General features: G+C 41.7%; 1 pseudogene; it reads right to left on the bottom strand.

Moving 5' to 3' along the window:
- Nucleotides 1-16,995: 16,995 nt before the first annotated feature.
- On the bottom strand, nt 16,996-17,113 carry LOC124803547 (annotated as a pseudogene).
- Nucleotides 17,114-22,150: the final 5,037 nt, after the last annotated feature.

The raw sequence follows: 22,150 nt of genomic DNA, 5'->3' as shown, positions 1-22,150 counted from the left end.
ACAGATAATCGTCAATGGAATTCTTACAGCGTTTAGGCACAAAAAGCAACAACACAGTTTGGAGCATATCTGTAACAGACGCTAGCAAAAAACTAAGCAGCGTACCACAGTAACACGTATGTGAATACACCAGTTCGGCAGCTCCCGAGTGCTTTTGTCGGCTACGCTGTGTACGATGTATCGGCCAGAATCCCCCTTCATTATTGATTAGCCAGTTAATTGACCGCGCAACCGCGATATACTGGCCCCACGGTCGTAGAATTGGTTACCTTAACGACATGTTACGGATAATAGCGTTTCAGTGGTCTTCCCAGGGAAACGTCGCCAAGCGACAGCATCACACGTGTTTTTCTCTTCGTACATCGTGAAGCACTTAGAGATTTAATTAAGTGATTAACCACAGCTCTTGTGTTTCTTGTACTTCATGTCGCTTTAACGTGTCTCGATCTTTTCCCGGTCAACAGAGGGTGAAACACGGTTACATTGTTAGTGTTCGTTTATCCACTAACATTGCGAATGTTGCAGTTGATCTGCATGAAACAGTAAATTTCCCGGTAACTGGAGTCACGTGGCAATGTATCAAAGTCAACTTTGTACTTAGACAGTTTATCTTTCAGTGGTATCTTTTATAAATTCCTTTCCACTTACAAAGCTCATTGTTTTAATACACACACGTACTGCACACACGGTTAACAGCTACAAGTATACGGATTCAGAGAGCAGTACCTACAACAATCTTAGACATGAAAAAATTGAAAGAGGGCTCTGATCTTTCAATTAAGCACACACACACATTATAATGTATTTACAGCGAGACAATTATTGAACTATATGAAAAAAATCCAAATTCGTCACAAATTACGGTATGCACACACTTCATTCAATATTTAAATGTCACTACAGACATTCGGATTTAGGTTATGGCGTCTTCAATACGCCTGCCATCAATGGTGATGATGTGATGCAGACGAATAGCTAAATTCTTCATGACCCATTGAAGTGTCGGAACATCGATGCTAACGATGACCTCTTCAGTGGCTGGTTTCAGCTCAACAATGGTTTTGGGGTTACTGCTGTACATCTTGTCTTTGATATAGCCCACAAAAAGGAGCCACATGATTTCAGATCTGGAGAAAATGGCGGCCAATCGAGGACCATGCCAGTGGCCTCTGGGTACGCCAGAGCCAGAATGCGGTCCTCAGAGTGCTCTACAGGACATCAAACGCTCTCCTGCTTGGATGAGAACGAGCTCCGTCTTCCATGCACCTCATATAGTCGAAATCAGTGTCACTTTAGATAATGGGGACAAAATCACCTTCCAAGACCTTCACGTACAGTTTGGGGCCGGCCGCGGTGACCGAGAGGTTCTAGGCAGTCCGGAACCGCGCGACTGCTAAGGTCGCAGGTTCGAATCCTGCCTCGGGCATGGATGCGTGTGAAGTCCTTAGGTTAGTTAGATTTAAGTAGTTCTAAGTTCTAAGGACTGATGACCTCAGATGTTAAGTCCCATAGTGCTCAGAACCATTTGAACCATTTCGTACCGTTTGGTAATCCCGATGCCATCTATGAATATAGCACCGATTATTCCGTGACTGGACATTGCACATCACACAGTCATTCGTTGAAGGTGAAGAGACTTCTCGATTGCGAAATGCGGATTCTCAGTTCCCCAAATGCGCCAATTTTCCTTATTGACGAACCCATCCGAATGAAAGTGGGTTTCGTCGCTAAACCAAACCATACTGCGCATACTAATTTCCATCATGCCCCGCGGCCAATCGTGCAGTTTGAACGCCCTAACGCAAACCGTTCAGAAGTTACGGCGATATTATTTCATATAGTTCAGTAATTTTTAGCCTGTCTTAATCAATTTTTTGTTACTTCCGTATTACGCGCATCGGTCAGCGAAGCATAGTCGGACATATATTTACTGAGGCTTTTTACCTACTTTCGGCCTGTACGTTCCATGCGTGAATTGTTGAGCATCACTTCTGAAACACCTTGGAAGTACAGTGCGCAAAAACCTCGTGTACTGCTGTCCAGTCAGTCTATGTGATAGGAGGTATGGTCCAGATATGCGGTCTCTGAGCAGCCCTGCCCAGATATTCAACGAATAACGCTGCTGATGTCGTGACACGTGTGTTTCATTAGTATTGTCATCGGCGCCCAAATGTGACAGTTATGGTAGTTAAAAACACCGTCACGGGTAAATCCAGTCCATCTCTCTGCTCATCTCCTCTTTCGCACTCTCTCCCCGTTCATCTCCTTCTTCATCTTAAGTCTCTATCCATTTCTTCATATTAAAAGAAGCTGCCTAAGCTGAAGGGAAGTTCTAATAGATTGAGTTATGGCAGTTGAGTGCGACAGCATCAGATGACACAGTGAATCTTCGATTATGATCAGTGGTATGGTGCTAAACGGTCGACGTCTATGTTGAAGTGGGGCAATATGTTTTTATTTTGCACTGAATGATAATAAACAAATATTACGCCTATCTATGTCCACCTGTACAGAATGGACCCCCATAGGCTGTCCTACAAAACCTTCAAAGTAGCCGACAAGGGTAAAACCAGTGGATCTCTACAGATCAAACAAATTGAGAAAGATCTTGCAGAACTTCACATTAGGCTAGACATAATAACTAACAGAGGTACTACCACTAAGCTATTGAAACGAGATGGTTCTTAACATCCGTTACCAAAGTTAACCACAATGAGACCAGAAAATGGTCCAACGAACGCAGTGTTCAGTAGCAAAATTATGGAATAATGGGCAATCAGAGAAGCTCAAGGCACCAACAGAACAGAAATTAAATTTCACCAAGAACACGAAAAGTCGCAGACCACAACAGTACAGCTAAAACACAAGCACCAGGGACCACAAATGGCCCAAACGAGTTAAAAAAATAAAATAAAATAAAAAAGAATATTCATGGCAGTTATAGAGTTGAGAATCTACTGATGAGAGATCGACTTTGTGGAAACAAGTAAAATATGGTTAATCTCATATGAAAGGCAAAAACTTTATGATGGAGCCAGAGATTCCAGAATCAAACAGGCAAAATGAGATTTCTAATTATGAGCGGTTTTCTTTGTCGAAGAATTGTAAAATATAGCCATCGTAACGTGGTAAATGCTAACAATTCTGATCCTTTTAAGCACGTTTCGCAATTGGATTAGACGCTTAACGAAGCGAAAATGAGCGTAAGGAGGGCAATGAGAGAAGCGTTTAATGATTTTGAAACTAAGACGTAGTGAACCGACCTAAGTGAAAACCCTGAGAGATTTTGGTCGCATGTAAAATCAGCAAGTGGGTCAAAATCATCTATTGATTCTCTCTGCGACCACATCGGCATCGAAACGGAAGATAACAGAGAGAAGGCCGAAATACTGAATTCGGTCTTCCGAACTTGTCTCACCGCGGAACATCGTAACACTATCCCTCCTTTCAATCGTCGTACGAACATCGAAATGGCAGATACTGAGATAACCAATAGCGGAATTGAAAATCAGCTGCAATCGCTTAGTAGTGGAAAGGCTTCGGGATCAGATAAGATACCTATAAGATTCTATGAAGATTATGCGAAAGAACTTGCTTCCCATCTAGCAGTAATTTATCGTAGATCACTTGAGCAACGAAAGGTACCTACGACTGGGAAAAAGCACAGGTCATTCCCGTTTTTAAAAAAGGCCGTAACATAGATCCGCACAATTATAGACCTATAGCGTTGACGTCAATCTGTTGTAGAATTATGTAACGTATTTTATGCTCAAGAATGATGACGTTCCTCCATAAAAACCAACATGGATTCCGCAAACAGAGATGCTGTGAAAGTCAGCTCGCTCTCTTCCTCCATGAGATCCACAGCGCAGTGGACAACGACGCTCAGATTGATGCCGTGTTCCTTGATTTCAGTAAGGCATTTGACACCGTCCCGCACTGCCATTTAATTTAAAAAATACGAGCTTACGGAGTATCGGAGCAGACTTGCGATTGGATTCAAGACTTTCTTGCAGATAGAACTCAACACATCGCTCTTAACGGGACTAATTCGACAGATGTAAAAGTAATATCCGGAGTACCACAGGGAAGTGCAATAGGACCGTTATTGTTTACAATATATATAAATAATATAGCAAAAAACCTCGGATGCTCTTTAAGGCTATTCGCAGATGATGCAATTGTCTAAACCACTGTAGCAACGCCAGAAGATAGTAAGAATTTGAAGAACGACCTGCAAAGAATTGATGAATGGTGCAGTCTCTGACAGTTGACCCTGAATGTAAATAAATGTAACACGTTGCGCATACATAGGAAAACAAATCCACAACTGTACAGATACACTATTGATAACAAACAGCTGGAGACAGCGTCTGCCGTAAAATATCTAGGCGTAACTATCCAGAGCGACCTTGAATGGAATGACCACATGAAACAGATAGTGGAAAAGCAGACACCAGACTTAGATTCATCGGAAGAATCTTAAGGAAATGCAACTCATTCACGAGAGAAGTGGCTTATAAGGCGCTTGTTCTTCCGTTTCTTCAGTACTGTTCATCTACTTGGGATCCCTGTCAGGTAGAACCGATAGAGGAGATAGAGATGATCCAACAAAGAGCGGCGCGTTTCGTCACGGGATCGTTTAGCTGACGGAGAGCGTTACGGAGCTGCTGAACAAACTCCACTGGCAGACGTTGCAAGAGAGGCGTTGTGCATCACGGAAAGATTTACTACTGAAATTTCGGGACAGCACTTTTCTGGAGAAGTCGGACAACATTATTACTTCCCCCCACATACATCTCGCGTATTGACCACGAGGAGAAAATTCGAGAAATTAAAGCCAATACGGAGGCTTACCGGCAGTCATTCTTTCCACGCACTATTCGCGAGTGGAACAAGGTTGGAAGGATCAGATAGTGGTACCGAAAGTACCCTTCGCCACACGTCATTGGGTGGCTTGCAGAGTACGATGTAGATGTGTATGAAATGGAGTGCTACATTCACATTAAATTTGAGGATGACTATATGACTACGGAATATCACTCGGTCGATTGCGGAAAAGTATTATGGGGGGAAGGCGAGGAAAACCCGGGCGAAACGCGACTGGTGAGCAGGCAGCAGCCTTGAGGTGACAATGTTGGTATGCTAAAGAATTCATCACCGACGGCGCGCGGAAGAAAATGCCGCTTCAGTATTCAATCCAGAAATGAATGCAGGGTGGCGGATCCGAGATATTAGATGAATATATGAATGCGAACGGCCGCGGACGCCGGAATGGGTCTCGGTCGGCGCTGAAGCAGGCCTGCGGGGGCGCAGAGTCAATCCCAGGATGGCCTACCGGTATAAACACAGCGCGCACGTCCGGACGCTGGTGGGTGAGGGGCTTCTGAGTATGTGGACTGGGTCTGCTGCTTCACTTACTTGGTTGCGTCGACGGTCCTCCTACCACTTTCATCAGGCAGATTATCCTTTCTCGAACGGTAACCCACATATTCTTTGGGTGGCTTAGTCACAGAAAATAACAGGAATATGTAGTTACGGAGCTGGTTAAAATGAAACAAGAACTCTTGCTTGTGTTGACACGCTTGGACGCCATGAATATAAACATCTATGAATCACTCGTGAACTTCTGGTTAAAAGTTGGCCTCTACTTGACTACACTACTGGCCATTAAAATTTCTACACCAATAAGAAATGCACATGATAAACGGGTATTCATTGGACAAATATATAATACTAGAACTGACATGTGATTACATTTTCACGCAATTTGGGTGCATAGATTCTGAGAAATCAGTACCCAGAACAACCGCCTCTGGCCGTAATAACGGCCTTGATACGCCTGGGTATTGAGTCAAACAGAGCTTGGATGGCGTGTACAGGTACAGCTGCCCATGCAGCTTCAACACGATGCCACAGTTCATCAAGAGTAATGACTGGCGTATTGTGACGAGCCAGTTGCTCGACCACCATTGACCAGACGTTTTCAATTGGTCAGAGATCTGGAGAATGTGCTCGCTAGGACAGCAGTCGAACATCTTCTGTATCCAGAAAGGCCCGTAAAGGACCTTCCACATGCGGTCGTGCATTATCCTGCCGAAATGTAGGGTTTCGCTGGGATGTAGGGTAGAGCCACGGATCGTAACACATCTGAAATATAACCTCCACTGTTCAAAGTGCCGTCAGTGTGAACAAGAGGTGACCGAGAAGTGTAACGAATGGCACCCCATACCATCACGCCGAGTGATATGCCAGTATGGCGATGACGAATGCACGCTTCCAATGTGCGTTCACCGCGAACCGCCAAACACGGATGCGACCATCATGATGCTGTAAACAGAACCTCGATTCATCCGAAAAAATGACATTTTGCCATTCGTGCACCCAGGTTCGTCGTTGAGTACACCATCGTAGGCGCTCCTGTCTGTGATGCAGCGTCAAGGGTAACCGCAGCCACGGTCTCCGAGCTGATAGTCCATGCTGCTGCAAATGTCGTCGAACTGTTCGTGCAGATGGTTGTTGTCTTACAAATGTCCCCATGTGTTGACTCAGGGATCGAGACGTGTCTGCACGATCCGTTACAGCCATGCTGGTAAGATGCCTGTCATCTCGACTGCTAGTGATACGAGGTCCATGGGATCCTGCACGACGTTCCGTATTACCCTCCTGAACCCACCGATTCCATATTCTGCTGACAGTCCTTGGATCTCGACCAACGCGAGCAGCAATGTCACGATACGATAAACCGCAGTCGCGATAGATTACAATCCGACCTTTATCAGAGTTGGAAACGTGACGGTACGCATTTCTGCTCCTTACAGGAGGCATCACAACGTTTCACCAGGCAACGCCGGTCAACTGCTGTTTGTTTATGAGAAAACTTTCCTCATGTCAGCACGTTGTAGGTTTCGCCACCGGCGCCCACCTTGTGTGAATGATCTGAAAAGCTTATCATTTACATATCACAGCACCTTCTTCCTGTCGGTTAAATTTCGCGTCTGTAGCACATCATCTTCGTGATGTAGCAATTTTAATGGCCAGTAGTGCAAATGGCTGATCCAGTACATGGCACCCCCGCCAGTTGAAAGGTCTCTGTATATTCAACGGTCATCAAAAATTTGGTTTTCAGTATTTCATTTAATTACTGAGCGAATTTAAAAATATAAAATGCTGTCATAAACCAATCACTACGAGCTGTACTTTTATGTTAAAGGTTTAACACAGTAAGACAAGTATTACAGTTAGAAACCGTGTACATATCTTAAGGCAGTGTAACTCACGATGTTCAAACAGGTGAGGACCAGTGATACAGGATGTTTACAAATTAGTTATACAAAAGTAATCTTTAACTGTGAAAAGGGTTAACAACTTACAGAAATGTTTGCTACAGCACTGAATGCAGTGTATCTTCAAGTTTTATTTCTACCTAACACTGTTAGTTCCTATCGTTCCTGCTAGGTGGCGTGCGCGAATGAGTTATACGGTCATCGTGGAGTCGCGTTTGGTACAGAGCATGCGCAGTGTTGTTTCTGGTGTCATGAATCCGAACTGGGGTTCGATTCTCGGCCGGGTCGGAGATTTCTCCGCTCGGGGATTGGGTGTAGTGTTGTCCTTGCATTCGTATCGTCCTTACTGACACGAAAGCAGCCTCAAACACACTATCGCATACTCTCTCCACTACTGAGATGGGTGCACGGGCACGAATCGAAAGCCTTTTCAGTAAACTAAAATAAAGAAAAAGATTCCAAATCCACACTATACTTCACTTCAGAGATAATTCAGGACTAAATATCGTAAGCCATCCCCTCAAAGAAAAACTGTTATCGATCAGTGCAAGCGTTTCACCGAAACTGTCTGTGTATCACATAATACACCGAGTCAAGACTCAGCAAGCAGTCTCTGACGCAGCATTTCAGCAAGTTCGGCATTCTTGTGGTCCGGCGAAATCAACATTGAATATTTGTAAATAAAACTTGAAAATAGACTGCATTCAGTGGTGTATCAAACATTTGTGTACGTTATTGAATTGAAGATTTATTTTGTGTAACTAATTAACAAACCCATTGTATTTAAGAATGAGAGCACTTAGCGACTTCCAACAAACTTTAAACATAATTTGAACCTTGCTAAACACTGTTTCGCTTACACGCTTAACGTTCAGTATTTAACACACTGACTCATTTGTAAAGTAATCAGAAGTTTGAAGTTATTTATGCATGGGAGTTCGATTTTTTAAAGAAATGTGGGTTTACTTTTTAAATTACAACCGATAACTTGTGTGTGTCTGCGTGTGTGTGTGTGTGTGTGTGTGTGTGTGTGTGTGTGTGTGTGTGTGTGTATGTGTGTGTTTGTTTCCCTTATTTATAAACTAGTTTCTTAATCTAAGAGACAGAGACTTTTTGACTACTGCACGTATAAAAGAGTTGTCGTCAGTATCATTAAAATCAAATTACTCAACAATTTGCGGAAAAGAAAGACTGCTGACTTCACTTAAGGTTTAAACTACCTGTATTCATGTACCCAGAGACCAACAATTTTTTTAAAAATTGAGAAGTTCGTTATTTCGGGGCTCAACACGTAGCACATTTACATCTCCCGTTCCTCTCACTAATAGAGCTTGGAAAAAATTACTGATTACCCGCCTGTCTACATCGTATATGCCTACTTTTATCTGCATGATATTTACAGGTCAGACACGTATGGCTGAACAATATTCAACGCTGCTGCACCGAAAGACTATTTCTCAAGTTTTATAAAGAGTTTCTCGCGACATAAACGGTATCCTTAGATTTTTCAACATTTATATTACCTTTTTCTCTTGTCCAAGAAGTGTCTCACCATTAGCATCGCCTTTCTTTGAACCCGCTCGATGTCCTGTATATGGATCTCATACACTTCAGCAGAAAAAGATGTTGAGTATGTAATCTCATTTGTAGAAAAACTGCAGTCTTCCAGTATGCTATAGATGAATCGTATCTTGCCATTTGCTGCCGTCCGAATGAGGCCATGTGTTCGTTCCACTCCAAATTTCTGTTCATTGTTACAGCCAAATATTTGTATTGTATGACACGACTGTAATTGTGACTCGCTAATGTCGTAATCAGGGGATAACATCTTTTATGTTTTGTGAAATGCACAATTTTGCATTTCTATACACTAAGAGAAAGTCGCCAGTATCTGCATGAGGTTGATGTTCTCTCGATATCTAACAAGATACAGCTGCGAATTTTTACCGGGAAGAATTTCCTCACACATATCTCCATAATTTGCACAAACACAATCTTTCTTGACTAGAAGGGGAAGACTACATTCCTAAGATAAAAAAAAATAAACGTGCACCTATCTTCCTTGGCAAAGCTCTTTTAGGACAATCGATTGTATTCGATGTTTTCCCAGTGAGTGGATGCTATCCTTGAAACACGATCCCGAAATGTCTGAAAATAACCACGTACGCCCTGTGCTTGACACTTCAGAGTTTTGCCACCTACACGATACATCGCGAAGTACATTACGTAATCTGTTTTTATGTATGACAATGAATTTCGTATTATTAATTGTTATTTACGCAAGACTACAAATTGAAACTTCCTGGCACATTAAAACTGTGTGCCGGACCGCGACTCGAACTTTCGCAGGCAAGTGCTCTACCATCTGAGCTACTCAAGCACGACTCACGCCCCGTCCTCACAGCTTTACTTCTGCCAATGCTACGCGCAATTGCCTAACTGTTGTGTGGTATTCTAATTCCAGCTCGCCATGCCGTTCCATGCTTATGGAGCTCCCTTCGCGTTGTTTTGGTGCTGACTGCTTTCGTAATAAATTTGCCTATGAAATGAAATTGCCTGGATACTTTAAGATCAGTATTATACTGCGTTTCCGAATAATCTTGTTACAGATTCGTCTTAAATTTTAGAAAGAATGGTGACACAATAGATTTTATCGGTATTCATTAGGGGTTCACGTTAAAATATTGGGTAATATTTTACACGGATGTTCGGCGTGTTGCTGATTTGAAAGCAATATGTTTGATGCCATTAACATTGCTGCTCAGAATGATTTACCGTATAAAATGTCAATTTAGAGACATAATGTATTAGTTACGAAGAGCAGGCACACAATAAACAGAGTAGTAGAGTGTTTAACATTTTGTGGAACTCATGAGTTAGCACTAAGTGTTCAGCTAACTGTGGCAATTTCTTAGGTTTACTATCGCCTCAAGGAAATCTTGACAGTACGTTAGATGACCACTTAGACAGCTCTAGTATTTCTATCTGTAAATATACGTCACAAATTATACAAAAAGAATTCTTAGACTGCAAGTACCAAGTTTAGATTGAAAAACTGATTAAAGATACTAATGCTGCTACTTTTCTTTCTGTGCAGCCAAATGAAACAACAAATATTACGTGCGAAAGTCAGTCGGTCATTATGCTACGATACACTAAGGAGAAAAAACTTGTTGAAAGGTTCCTTTCTTCACACATAAATTACACACATGAAGGTCACATAGCAACAGTTCGGGACAATTCCTTTATAAAGTTGATTGTCTTTTTATCTGTGCTCCACCCACGAAAATGGGTACGAGCCGTCACTGGTGATTATATCGTCGCTGATGACGTCTTGGTCATGAAGGTGGGCGTTGATTATTTTTGTGTCTTCGACATATCGAGTTATTAATCGCCAGCAGATCCTGAACTATTCTGATGGTGTGGTTTTAAGTCGCAATGGCAGAGAGCACAAATCATATCCTGCCCAGCATAGCAGAGTTGTGGCAGCATTGAATTGTAAACTTATATGCGAGTAACCTTTTCCTTCGTAGCAGCCGGAGTGGCCGTGCTGTTCTAGGCGCTACAGTCTGGAGCCGAGCGACCGCTACGGTCGCAGGTTCGAATCCTGCCTCGGGCATGGATGTGTGTGATGTCCTTAGGTTAGTTAGGTTTAATTAGTTCTAAGTTCTAGGCGACTAATGACCTCAGAAGTTAAGTCGCATAGTGCTCAGAGCCTTTTGAACCTTCGTAGCAATAGGGTCGCGCTGGCTGGAAATAATTACTGTCGCTTGAGCTCTGTGAATTCTGATAAACGCCCTTGTAACTTCCTGTAATTCATGTACCGAATGTACACCTACAACACTGGAGGACACTGAGCCTTATGAATGTATTTAAACTTTACCATATTTGTCTACTACTATATTCATTTACAGGTGTACCAGCCTCTCCCAGAGTGTTGACCCTGTTAGGCTTCCGCTTCCTAGTACAACAAGTTGGAAGGTGGTATGTTGGTGGTTAGAGTCTGGGCAGTTATCTTCTTTCGTTTTAAGGCAACGTATTTTGTTTCGATTTTCACCAAAAAAGATTAAACAAATTAACTTCAAATACGAGAGGAAATACCGGAGACGTCTTTACAAAATGCAGGTATTAGAATGAATAGGACGCACACCACCTGCTGCGTCGCCATTACTATCACTGTAACCTCCCAGAATGTACTAGTATCCCCAACCAACGAGTTATCATATCCAATAGAAGTATTGGGCCGACGATATGGTCTTTCAGGCGGACTTTAATCCCTGACGGGGCCGTCGAGATTTAAGTTTTCTATGGTTCGCGTAAAATTACTTCAGTCAAAGGACAAGATGGATGAAACGCTTCAGTCTTACGCAATGCAGTTTGTTCTCTGTTTCTAACGGCCTCATTGTCGTGATATTCGACCCTAGTCCTCCTTCCTGCTTTCCTTCTTTACAACCGACAACAAACGAAGGATAATTTCAACAGTGGAGAAACTGCTCCTGCAGCGGCAAAGTGTTGAATCGCTAAGGTTGGCAAACTTGGTCTTCCGGTTTCTACCGTACAGACCAGGAAACCGAGGAGCCCAAGTTCAAACCCTGTACAGCCTCACCACAGGCAAAAGTACCGAGCGAGCCGCCGTAGTGGTACGTCACTCGACTTGTTACGATGGCGAACCAAACTTCCATGCTACCATCCAGTGTTTGGTTTCTTATAGTTTCTTTAAATTGCTTAAAGCAAATACGTGAATGTTCCTTTTTACGCGCAAGATCCCATCCACTTCCATTGATAGATCGTGCTCAGTCTCTTATGACAAAATCGCTGTTGCGTCTGTGTTGGTAGTTGAGAGTTGCAGACACAAAACCGCTGTTACAGGATTCTACGGAAGCCAGCTCATAGTTGTTGTCCACTGATAGGGTCATGTCTAGGACTGGAGTTCACGTCCTCAGGGTCAATTAAGGCCTGAAGATGGTGTATTCAGTCACCGAAACTCGCTGCACTATAATAAAATAACACCATAATGACGGCTGCACGTGTTTTACTTTCTTAAGTAATAACCAACTGGTAGAAACGGGGTTACATATCAGATTATTACATGAGGCATAGTCTAATTATCAAAATTGCGACATTAAAAGTAATTATACAGACAAATGATACAGATTCAGCGTAACACATAGACCACTGAAGAAAGAGACCAGAAGGAGACACCTTTAAATTTGCGTAACACGACAGCAAGATCTGCAAGTATAAAAAGGAATGTCTTGTGAAAAATTAGGAACCTGCCATAATCCAGTTTCCTTATTCCAAAACCACAAAATTAATATAATTTACATTTTCAGAAAAAGGGATACGCGCTCAATGAGGATATCACAATTATGGTAAAATATGTTTGGTCAAACTATGAGTTTTACTAGAATTCGGGAACCTCTTAATCACATTTTATGTGAACACGGACATCCGTCTTAAAAATGCAACGTGACTGAATTTGCATTCGTACGGAAAGGAATGTTATAATGATTTCTCAATGTTCAGTTCTTTAAAGGGACAAGAACACAGTTTGAGAAGGCCGTCACATATATTACGAAATAACACTGCATGTGCTTCAAACGATTTAGAAAAAAAATACACGAACATTCAACATAAGAATGTGAACCCCTGCACCGCATCACTCATTGCCTAGAAAGACCTGAGAGTGAAAATACAAGAAAAGAGCCTATAGTAGCCACTCCTAGTGATAACATGTGACATTATTAACGGAGAGAAAAAATGTTGTAAGCAATGGATTAAAACCCGTAACTGAGAAGAGGAAGCAAGACAAGTGCAGTGCACCACAGACAAAGATGAAAGTATGGTACCGAACAGTCACGTAATTTCTGAAAGTACAGATTACGGCGACCTATGTGATACTTGCATGACGCGAAGGTAATTCTTTGTATTCCAGGGCGTGTAAGAAAATATCTCGTAAGAATTAAAGTTTCGAAGAATAATCAGCAAACCAAATTGCATATATTATTTAATTAGTTAGACGAAAGATTTATTATCCGAGGCAAGGGTCCTAAAAGACGACGTATAGTAAATTTCAGTCACTTACGCACAGTTAAAGCAATTTCTTGGCTTCCTGTCTCAGGAAGAAAATAACGCATTACGGACAAAGTAAGGTGTTTATAAGAAGGAGGCTACAATAGGCAAGAGAAGTGTACGCCTACAAAAGTAATCTATCAGACATCTTAATTTGAGATCAAAAGTACTGAGAGTGAACGTCCGGATTATAGCTTTGTACGGTACTGAGTCGTGGATTGTCGGAAAATTGAAACAAAAGAGAGTCGAAGCCTCTGATATGTAGTGTTATAGAAGGATGCTGAAAAGTAAGTGACTGATAGGTAATGAGGAGGTTCTCCGCAGAATCTTTAAGGAAAAGAATACGAAGAACATAAAGGCAAGAACAACGCTTTGCATTTCGGGTATAGTCCCTGCCGTGATATGAAGAGACAGATACAGAAAAGAAAATCGTTGCAGTTACAAGGTTGGCGACAAAAGAGCAAAGTGAAGATATTTATGTTATTAGTTGTTAGCAGCCAGGGGTTGCTGTGACTCAGCTTGATTAAATGGAAAAATAAGAAAAGAGAAAGCATACGTTTCTAATAGGTATGAGAACTGGATATACATCCTACTCTCCTTCTCCCCCCCCCCCCCCCCTACCTTTGTCAACCTTCTTCTCCCTCTCTCTTTGCCCATATCCTCTTCCTTCCCCTCTCTCTCTGTCCATCTTCTCCTCCCCCTCTCTCTCCCTCTCTTCCTGCCCTCTCTCTCTGTCTATCGCCGTCTGCCCCCTTTCAATATCCATCTTCTCCTCTCTCCCATCTCCTTTTGCTGCCTCTTTCTGTCCATCTCTTCCTTTTCGTTTTCTAAGTCATTTACTCCCATTCCTCTGTCTAGCTCCTCTTCACACTCTCTCTGACCTTGAGCCTTGTTTATTGCTATTGCAAATTCCGATTCTGTAGTAGTACTCTAATCAGCCGATTCTACTTTTCTCTTTGCTAACAACGTTTTACTGTAATAACAATAACGTTTGAAAATTTGAAGTATGCCTGTCAAGTGCTTTCTGAGATTTTTGGTAATGGTGTCTACCTTATATAACGAATCTTCATTATAGTAATGTGTAAAAAATTTGAAATAAATTGGTGATAACTTCTCGAGATTTTTAACAGAGTTTCTCTTTTATATCAACACTCACGCAGTCGAATGAAACATTGTGTCAAACTTTAAAAGGACTCGGTGAAGAACTTGCGGAGAAATACGATTTTGAGAAGATGAAAATTTACGTTTTTATTTATACAGATGGGATCGGGTAATACAACGAATAAAGTAAGAGGACGTGGATGTTGGGTTCGTGCATCTGGTGTTTCAGACACAGGAGTACTGCATCCGGATCTCAGTAGACACACATTCTTCTCGAGAGTGTCCGGTGACATCGTTTCAAAATCTTACTTTGCATCGTTTCATTTTCTGGAAACACGCCGAAAGTCTTGATAGAATGGACTACAGATATAAGACGGAGAAGTTACATAATTAACATTAGAAGTTTCGTCAATCGCGTGTGAGACCAAGTAAAGTATTCTAGTCCCGCTAATTTAAACTTTTATACAACTTCCATCATATATGATGGTAACATTTTAGATATACGTTTTCGTTAGTTTTCAGAAGTTTCCAAGACAGATCATTTAATTCTGAGACCCCACGTCACGAAACGAAAAGGTAATCTACTGCGAAACTATAAAGTGGTGTTTAGTTCCTCACTTTCAAGGGTTGCGATGCATTAATACACTACAACTAAACTCCTCACAAACAGGCAATGACGGCCCAATGGTACTGACCGGACGCAGCGTCATCCTCAGCTCACAGGTGTCACTGGATGCGGACATTGCGAGGTTTCGAAAAAAATTAGCGGTGGCCCTAAACCACGTACCCTCAGACTCAGAGTTGAAATATTAAAAGTCCTGACTGGTTTCGTTGTCTAGGGGCTGGGATACATAGTTGCCGCAATACATGCCAAATACTGCTGAGTCTACAGTACAATATGGATTCACACATGAATCGAATAGTCGAAGGTTCCTATCACTCGGCAACTGTGAACTTTGAATGTTGCACAGAAATTTATAAATAAAAGATTGCAATTAAACAAAATATGCACGTACTTTTTAACGACTTTAAACGGTAAGTACGATAGCAGAAGTACCTTCAAGAATGCCATTTATTACTGTGAAACACTTCTTGGTGTTGATGGTCCAGTGATTAATTAAAATATAAACAGTACATTCCTACTTCATGTAATTAGTTATGAGCAACAACATAGCTCAGATATTCACTCCCAAACGCATACTACGTCTTCACTACAGAAGCCACGGAAATCTCTCAAGTGCACAAGTCGGCACTACGAAATATTTCTATCTCCCTCGACCATGCGCGAACTGCTCAACACTCTCGAAGTATTTCCTGCGACGGTCCGTCGTGTCTTCCCGTCCAGCACTCCCCTGTCCCGTGTGACCCGATGGTCCTCCCCTACTTCCATCCAGTCTCTCCATCGACTTCGGTAGTCGCCTACCGTAGTAACGAGCGCAGTGATTGGCTAGAGCGCTCCCGCCATGTCTCCAAGCCATCAAGCACTCACAAACACATTGAAACACATACAAAATACCGGATTTACTTTTAAATAACTTGAAATTAAATAAATATTCGTACGGCTGGACCATAAACACGCTCTAAACACATTATTAAATACATAAACAAATCAAATAAACATGTATCAAAGGAACAGAAACAAAAGTAGGCCAGTAGCCTAATGTCTGTGCTTTCTAAAAAACAGTAAATACTTGACCAATTTCTTCATGAATAGTATATATCGGACATAAACAAAGACACAGACGAATAAATATATTTATAAGCATGCTGCTACCGTTTTTTCGTGTAACTGTGGAGTACTTACGGCCTGACGTGATCAACAGTAATCGACCACTTTGACCTCCAGTAACTCATGTACTATTCAAGTTACATGCCTGTAACTCATACCAATTTAGGTTTACACTAATAGCTTTCTACAGACACGTCAGTCGACAAAATCGGATGAACCGTTTAGATTTTGGAACTCGTTGCTGGGTGTTCCTTGTATAATTTACAGTCAGATACTAAACTTTAAACTAATAAAGATATTGAAAATCTGATTGCACAATTAGAATCATCGTGCAAATAATAGTAATGTACATGTTTCTTTTTAAGGTATCATGATTCCTCTGGCTATTATTAATTTCTACACGAACTGTGAAATGTCTGCCATTATGGTTTCACAAAGTCCTCCATCTCTGACACTCCCGGCACACAAATCTCCTTCATCGACACAAAGCACAGTCCTCGACACGGCGTCAACATGGAATTTGCAGCCAAACGATCGGCCTGGAACACGCGCTGATGCTACCCCTCTTGCTCCGGCTAATGTTCGGCACCACGCGGTTGCTGACGAGCCCCGGCTTGCAGAGCGGCCGGTGCGGCCGCGCCAACTCCGAACTCAGAATATTTTCAGGGCGCCACAACTCACAACATGGAAAGGCATTTGGTCAGCTCACCGCTCTCCCGGCCGTATGTCAGTTTCCGAGACCGGAGCCGCTACTTCTCAATCAAGTAGCTCCTCAGTTTACCTCACAAGGGCTGAGTGCACCCTGCTTGCCAACAGCGCTCGGCAAACCAAATGGTTACCCATCCAAGTTCTAGCTAAGCCCGACAGCGCTTAAATTCGGTGATCTGATGGGAACCGGTGTTACCACTGTGGCAAGGCCGTTGGCGTATTAATACACTACACTAAGAAAAAACTACTACTCGAACATTCTACCCCTTCCCTTTTTTTATACTGTCCTTCAGTAAACTGCGTAACTGTAAAGCCAAAGAAGCAATTTTCGTCACTGTCGGAATATTTAACACTGAGATTATAGTTATAATTAATGTGAAACAAATAACTATTGTAAAAACAGACACTTCCTCCTTATTACTGAAATTTAAGCTCCATAACGATTTAAATCGATATTAGCACTACTATAAAACTGCAAAAGATGCACAATAATGAATCGACATGATCCGAGTAAAAGTAAAAATACTTTGCAGAAGCTAAGGAGACTGATAATGGTGATTATTACAGATGACTGTTTACAAATATTTATTTATTTATTCATACCACTACGTGTTTCAGCGGTTCAGACTATCATATTTAGGTGGACAATTACATAGTTAAATTCTTGTGGTCAGGGAGAGCAATGTCTTACCGGAAGATGATGGTATGAACCATTGAAGAGCATAGCGGTATCACAAATAGGTGAGTGACATAAAAAGTTGTTTTATTTGTATTTAATTAGTGGCAATCCTCATTACGTCTTTGTTTATGGGCGTAATACTTACAGGTTTCTGCTTTCTAGGAAGGATGGGAAACGTAAGCCAGTGTGAGGAACACAGAGCTGTCGATAACACGAAGGTGGAGTGGAACCCTATCGATATTTAGATTCCATTAAATCAACACTCCCTGCTCATAATATGAAGATAAATCTGCTCTTCGATGGAATTATAATCGACTGGACTGCCTATCAATAAGCCAATAACGTCGAAAGCAGTTGCCTGACAATGAAACCATACATCTTCCCTCCCGCAGAAATCTCTTTCGACAACAGAAGATAATTCTCATGCAAAGCCCCTTCGGCGTAAGATCTGTCCTGGAATACTGTTTATATCGGTCTGTATTCACCGAACGACATCGAACCAGTGTCATTGACACAATCGCAAGAGTAGTAAAAATTCCAGAGAAAAGTTTTTGCTGGATTTCGTCTTCTTCCACGTAGCAAATCCTCGACTGCCATCACTCCAAAGAGTTCGGTCACAATTGTCCATTTGCATTTCTTCGATTTCTTAGTCACTTCATAACCATCCCAACCACCATCCAGCCACATTTTCGTTCTTAATCCCGCTTTATAGTGCCATATTGTGACCTTTCTGGATAGTGAAGATCTCTATGAATGAAAGAGTTATTTTTATGAAACTCAGCTTGATTTGTTCTTCCAAGGGATTAAATGTGCCACAGACACCGGCACCCAGTTCAATGGCATGTTCCTCGTCCCAGGAAGGCATTCAATACAGTTCTGCACCGTCGGTTAGGGAACAATATATGCGCTTACCGCATATCGACCAGGTCTGCGTCTCGATATAGGACTTCCTAACACACAGAATAACACACATCATTCTTAACGGAGACCAACTGTCAGATGTAGAAATAATTTCGGGCGTACACCAAATGAGCGTTACAAGGCCGTTACTGTTCATGAAATACAAAAATAATCAATTGGACAACATCGGAAGCTGCATAAGGAAATTCGTGGATGATGATGTTGGATACAGCAAACTTGCAACGCCAGAAAACTGTACCAAAATGCAGGAAGACCTGCAGGGGATCGACAGGGTGCAGATCTGACAGTCCGCATAAGTAAACGTAACGTACTGTGTACAAGTAGGTGTAAAGGCCCATTAATCAACTGCACTGATACTTAAATAGTGTGAAAATCACTGAAACAATCTTGACACGCTATTATGTCGTAAACAGTAACCTACTGTCAGCAATGCATAGCGTGAAATTCTGTATTTAATCCATAATGTCTCAAACGATCAATGTCTCATCAGACCATTTAATATCTTTGTCGTATATTGTAAGATCTTAATGAATTTGACATTACAGTTTAACGTCTTTGGTGAACGTAAATACCCTGTTCGCAGTATATCAAAAGAATGTTAACGCAACAATAGAAAATCGACTTGTAGCCTGAAACTTACGTCGGGTAAAAGAAAAAGTTGTGAAACATAAGGCAAAAATGTATTTCTTCTGTAATTATTATAATGTTTCAGCAATATTCCACAGTCAAGTCAATCAAAAATATTACATTTTAACACGAAGATTACATTAGCAGTTGTAGGATCCGTATGCTGGAGAGCTATGCGTGTGTGAATGCTATAGATCAAACGGGTTTTGACTAATAATGGTTCAAATGGCTCTGAGCACTATGGGACTCAACATCTTAGGTCATAAGTCCCCTAGAACTTAGAACTACTTAAACCTAACTAACCTAAGGACATCACACACACCCATGCCCGAGGCAGGATTCGAACCTGCGACCGTAGCAGCCCCGCGGTTTCGGACTGCAGCGCCAGAACCGCTAGACCACCGCGGCCGGCTTTTGAGTAATATTTTAGGGCAGAGTTGTAACTGTTTTACGTATTTTAAATACTTTGGTTTTTTTTTAAATCCGAGAGCTGTTCGTCAGTAACAGCGTAAGAATGACCACGATTTCCTCTTCGCCAATAATTACCGTCTTTCCTCCAGTTTCTTGTAGAAGCGCCTAATATCTGACTGTAGTTTTGCTCAGTGAACATTCTTTCTTTCTCTTCTTTGTAGCAGAATCTCCAGAACCAACCTTCTGTGTTGACTGTTGCCTGATTTCTTCGATACAGTTACGAAACTAGGTCTCATCAACGGTGAAAAACCGACACGAAATGTCCTTCGCGTCTCACTTGAATTGCCCGAAGCGCACGAATGTCACATTTACTTGTTGACTAGGTTCAGAAATCGTTGCACACAACTTGTTCATGCAATCTATAACGTATTGTATTAACTGCAATTATCATCGACATTAGTGTGGCCGGCCGCCGTGGCCGCGCGGTTCTAGGCGCTTCAGTCCGGAACCACGCGGCTGCTACTGTCGTAGGTTCGAATCCTGCCTCGGGCATGGATGTGTGTGATGTCCTTAGGTTAGTTAGGTTTAAGTAGTTCTAAGTCTAGGGGGCTGATGACCTCAGATGTTAAGTCCCATAGTGCTTAGTGTAATATTTCTGGCTAATTCAGCCATCATATTAGGCTCCAGGAAGCTATTCCCAGGGCAGTGAAGATGCAAGAAGCATAGAAATGACGCAATGTGGGATGAGGTACTGATGACAGATGTTAGATTCGGTACCATTCCCGTGAGAAAGACCGCCTGCATGATGCTGCTGCTCTGTGATTGGCTGCTGTGTTCGGCGGTAGGGCGCCAAAACGTTAAACTTTAGTTGCTATTATTAATTAAACCTGTCATCCAAATTACTTCATTTTTTAAATAAACATCTCTCAACAGTCAGCTATCAATCCATCATTTCAAAATGATTAAACTCAAAGTATTACTAAAACAAAATACTGACGATATTACTGCCGATGCACTTCGGTGGCGTTTGGGTCACGCTTTGCTGGCTTGGCGCGCGAAGTGTCTCGGGCAGTCCGGCTCTCCAGTTCTGACCGTTCCAGTAGACAGGCATGTTGTCTGTGGCAGGATGTATTTCATGTTATTTTAGCCAGATATAATGACTGTGGAAAGATATGTTCAATACGTTGTGATCAAGAATAGTTTCTCGTGTCTATATCAATAAAAACGCGAGTAGCATCCCAAATGAGTTGTAGTTTATTCGTAGCAGCAGTTCCTTGCGAAGTTAATTTCAGCCTCAAGAAAAAGAATCCACAATCTGTGTGCTGTTTTCTGCGCTGGGGACATCATCATCATGAAGACAGCAGGTTAGTGAAGTGTACAAGAACTTATGTATTCCACACAGGGCAGTGGAAACAACTACACACCTTACGTGTACTGCATGCACAGTACAAATGTGCTCAGTGACACGTCATCTGCAGTAATGCAGAGGAGGTAAAGAAGGATGAAAGTATTAACACTATCTCACTTTTATTCCTTTTTTCTTGCCGTATTAGAGCCATTTGAACCATTTTTTGAGAGTAGTGTAACCTCTGCCACTTCGCGGACTTTCGTTAGACGATCAGCGAGAATCAATCATCTAACAAACTTATTCACTGATTTCTTCAATAAGCACGAGGGGAAAGGGGGGGGGGGGGGGGGGGACATCCTGGGCGATCGCCATCAAAAACGGATATCAGACCAAGTTTAAATTTGTTGTCACTTATGAGGAAGGGTCATCAAAAAATCATCGTATTTCTCTTTTATCCCGTCGCACGTTTTCACATCCAAAAACAAAACAAAAAGAAAGACTTACTAAGCGATACTTTAATTTTATCATCTCGACCGAAAGCATATCGCGTAACTTGATGAAATGGCTGCCAAATCCTGTCTAACCTATGAATCTTCTTACGTAGCATATCATCATGACAATAATTTCATAATCGCTTGGATCAAAACTAGGACACAGGTTTTATATATTGGTATAACCGGATGTGATAGTAATCGTAGGAGAAAATAAGCAAGAAACTAATTCCTAATTACACGAAATTCTTTGTTGTGGCGTGGCAAACTAATGCAATACATACCTTATACATTGCTTCTAAAAATATGTTAAAAAGTACATCACGTCACTTTACTGGGGACAGGTTTCGCAATAGACAACGCAGTTAAAAATGACCATGTCCGGTGTACACTGAAGGTTCCGTACAAACTAATTACGGATAGAGACAGTTCATCCATTCCGGAAATCGAGGATCTCGACGATTTTTGCACGTTGACAATGATACTGGCATGATATCGGTCCCAGGGATTGGAAGACTTTCGACAATCTTTTAATTTCAAGTTTGAAGTCGCATGACAGATGACAAAAGAAATATTTACGGTGTGATATAATTAGAAATTAACAGTCTTCAGATTCTTTTCCTTTACTTTTACTGTGAAACTTTTCTTCTTGCTACATTTCATGATTCTAGACCAATGGGAAGTACCCTAAAGCTTTGGGAGAGTGAGTTTTCGATCGTCAAAATATGTAACATTTATGAGCCATATTTTGATTATATTGCTTTATAAGCTAACGTT

Source organism: Schistocerca piceifrons, chromosome 6, assembly GCF_021461385.2.
Source record: "Schistocerca piceifrons isolate TAMUIC-IGC-003096 chromosome 6, iqSchPice1.1, whole genome shotgun sequence".
Classification (NCBI taxonomy): domain Eukaryota; kingdom Metazoa; phylum Arthropoda; class Insecta; order Orthoptera; family Acrididae; genus Schistocerca; species Schistocerca piceifrons.
This window is presented reverse-complemented; position numbering and strand designations above follow the sequence as displayed.